This window comes from Asparagus officinalis, chromosome 1, assembly GCF_001876935.1.
Source record: "Asparagus officinalis chromosome 1, Aspof.V1, whole genome shotgun sequence".
Lineage (NCBI taxonomy): Eukaryota > Viridiplantae > Streptophyta > Magnoliopsida > Asparagales > Asparagaceae > Asparagus > Asparagus officinalis.
Genome location: NC_033794.1, coordinates 3,774,622 through 3,778,416, shown reverse-complemented (window position 1 = coordinate 3,778,416; position 3,795 = coordinate 3,774,622). Strand labels below are relative to the sequence as shown.

General features: G+C 41.6%; 1 long non-coding RNA gene across 2 annotated transcripts; it reads right to left on the bottom strand.

Moving 5' to 3' along the window:
* On the bottom strand, positions 1,862–3,335 carry LOC109829657. Of its 2 annotated transcripts, XR_002244106.1 has the most exons (3): positions 3,094–3,335; positions 2,844–2,986; positions 1,862–2,103 (listed from the first exon to the last, which is right to left on the bottom strand). It is a non-coding gene; the product is annotated as an uncharacterized LOC109829657 (long non-coding RNA). The 2 variants fall into 2 exon arrangements; XR_002244105.1 differs by having other exon boundaries at positions 2,844–3,335.

The following is a 3,795-nucleotide window of genomic DNA, read 5'->3' as shown; positions in this document are numbered from 1 at the left end:
GCGGTGTAACCCGCTACACTTACAGAATAACCCGCTACACTTACAGTTTAACCCGCTATACTTATAGGATAACCCGCTACACTTACAGTGTAACCCGCTATATTTGCAGGATAACCCGCTACACTTACAATGTAACTCGCTAAACTTACAGTGTAACCCGCTACACTTACACTTTAACCCGCTACACTTACACTTTAACCCGCTATACTTACAGGATAACCCGCTACACTTACAGTGTAACCCGCTACACTTACAGGGTAACATGCTACACTTGTAGTGTAACCCGTTATACTTACAGGATAACCCGCTATACTTACAGTGTAACCCGCTACACTTGCAGTGTAACCCGCTACACTTACAGGATAACCAGCTACACTTACAGGATAACCCGCTGTACTTACAGGTTAACCCGCTACACTTACAGGATAACCCGCTACACTTACAATGTAACCCGCTACACTTACAGGATAACCCGCTACACTTACAGGATAACCCACTACACTTACAGGATAACCCGCTACACTTGCGGTGTAACCCTCTACACTTACAGAATAACCCGCTACACTTACAGTTTAACCCGCTACACTTGCAGTGTAACCCGCTACACTTACATGATAACCCGCTATACTTACAATGTAACCCGCTACACTTACAGTGTAACCCGCTACACTTATAGGATAACCCGCTACACTTACAGTTTAACCCGTTATACTTAAAGGATAACCCGCTACACTTACAGTGTAACCCGCTACACTTACAGGATAACCCGCTACATTTGTAGTGTAACCCGCTATACTTACAGGATAACCCGCTATACTTACAGTGTAACCCGCTACACTTGCAGTGTAACTCACTACACTTACAGCTTAACCCGCTACACGTACAGGATAACCCGCTACACTTACAGTGTAACTCGCTACACTTAAAGTGTAACCCGCTATACTTACAGGATAACCCGCTACACTTGCAGTGTAACCCTGTAAGTACAGCGGGTTATCCTGTAAGTGTAGCGGGTTATCCTATAAGTGTAGCGTGTTACACTGCAAGTGTAGCGGATTATCCTGTAAGTATAACGGATTACACTATAAGTGTAGCGGGTTACACTGTAAGTGTAGCAGATTATCCTGTAAGTGTAGCGGGTTAAACTGTAAGTGTAGCGGGTTACATTGTAAGTGTAGCGGGTTACACTGTAAGTGTAGCGGGTAAGTGTAACGGGTTATCCTGCAAGTGTAGCGGGTTGCACTGTAAGTGTAACGGGTTACACTGCAAGTGTAGTGGGTTACACTGTAAGTGTAGCGGGTTACATTGTAAGTGTAATTGGTTATCCTGCAAGTGTAGAGGGTTACACTGCAAGTGTAGCGGGTTAACTGTAAGTGTAGCGGGTTACGCTGTAAGTGTAGCGGGTTACACTGCAAGTGTAGCGGGTTATTTGTAAGTGTAGCAGGTTACATTGTAAATATAGCGGGTTATCCACTTACCGTGTAACACGCTACACTTGCAGTGTAACCCGCTACACTTATAGTTAACCCGCTACACTTGCAGGATAACCCGCTACACTTGCAATGTAACCCGCTACACTTATAGAATAATGTGTTATACTTACAGGATAATATGCTGTACTTACAAGATATGCATGAGTTAAGCTACGTTCAGTACACTACACTTTTCAATTCACTGCCAGCTGCTTGATTACCTCAAAATCAACTTACAAACTTTTGAGTTGTCAGCTTACGAGACACTATTGAGAACATAAATTTTATTATTGAGAACTAGCACATAATAGCAACCCTCATCAACTAGCACAATATTTCAACCCTCATCAACCAGCACATAATAGCACCAAGCACATATCACAAGCACATAACACTATTGAGACTAACTTTCATTATCTACTTTCAGTCTAACAAACTGAGAACAATATTTTACAAATCAAACTCCAAACATATATTTATACACACAAAATAGCACTCAAAAGACTTTCAGATTATCTACTTCCATGGCACTTACAAACTCGAAATATATATTTATACACCACAAAAAATTTGCATATCATAGTTGGCATCTAGCATCCGGGGAACTTAGCTTGAGGATCGTGTTTATATCCTGAAATCAAAAGATAAGCGGATCAAAAGAATAGTAGACTGAATATACAAGTTAGCATTTCTAAGAAACCACATACAAATGAACATTACACTTACGGAAAATATACATTCAGATAGAAATAGAGCAACGATATGAGCTCTATGTCTTACACGTCTGAACTTGAGGAGATAAAAGATATACTAGCATTTGTCGAACATGCAAAGATGATAAAGAGCTAGTTCTAGAGATCAATGATATTCCTAGCATTTGTTTAAATTATTTTTAAAATATAGTCCTGCTTTTGGATGAGAGCTTGGAGTTCTAATTCAGTTCAACATTTGCCTATCAATTTCTATTGACATAATGCAAAATTTGCACCAAAGTTTTTGAGCCGCATATAATGCATCTTTCATTACGCTGTTCCTGCTCATCTACATAAAGTGTTTTACCTCATCCCCATACCTGGATCAAATTTAACCAGCACTCATTGGGTGCATTATTTGTCCAGTTCGCCGAAATATTAGCAAGATCATGTCTTCCACTAGTGTTAAATCCCTTAAATTTATACCAATGTGGTTAACTCCTTGTCAGTTCAATTTCACACAGAATTCATACACTAACAACAACTGCTGTTTATTTCATTCAGACATACACATATAATAACCAACTCAAGTTCCATTCTTTCACAACCAAAATGGAGTAATATAATTCCAATACTCAAAATAAGTTAACTTCCTCTTAAAATGCAGCTAAAAAGTTACCTAAGTGGACCATCGAGCCCATCACCACCGTTGGTTTGCCGGACATCGTGATCCTGCTCTTGATCGTACTCCATTTGCCGATCTCCGCCATTCATCGGACCCATGTGAGCTCCGTTTACAACCGTCTTTCGATCTCCAATGATCTTGATGTTTGAGAGAGGAGGTGGTGGGAGGGAGTGGGAGAAAGAGAGAAAGAAATTGGGTTAGGGTTTAGGCTGACTGCGGGGACTTAATTAAGGGTGGGCCTTACCCAAGATGAGGCCCAAGGCGACTACGAGGGCGACAGCGACCGCAAGGGCGAGCTCACGGCGATGGCGACGAGCGACGGCGATGGACACAACGTTGGTCACTGCGAGGACGAGCTCACGGCGACTGCGAGGGCGAGCTCACGGCGACGATGACGGACGACTGCGAGGGCGAGCTCACGGCGACGGCGAGGGCAAGCTCACGGTGACGGACACGAGAAGGGGTAAATTGGGTTCAGAGGTGAAAAGGGGGAAGATGAGGAGAGAGAGAGAGGTACTGATTTATATGGGGGTATTGACAAGGGTATTTTGGGGTTTTTAAGATGTTTGTGTATAAATACAAGTGCTTTAACTGTTGTATTTTAGAAATTGGGTTTTAAGACAAATACAAAAAGATAATTGGGTTAAAAGATACAAGAAATAATGGTTGGGCTTATAGGTAAAGATGAGTAAACAAATGGGGCTAGAAATAAAAACCCCTAATTTTTTTCTATGGACGGAAGGGAGCTGATGCTGCTGTGGATCAGATGGCAATTAAAGTTGATGTTATAGCAAGGGTGGTAGCCGATCGACATTCTTCTCGTCTCAAATTCTGGATTCGAAATTTGAAATGTTGTGTGAGTGAGATTTTATTGCCTGGATGCCCGGGTCTTTATTGTATGTACATATATAACTTTCTTCAACTGGTTAATGAAAGAGTTAATTAA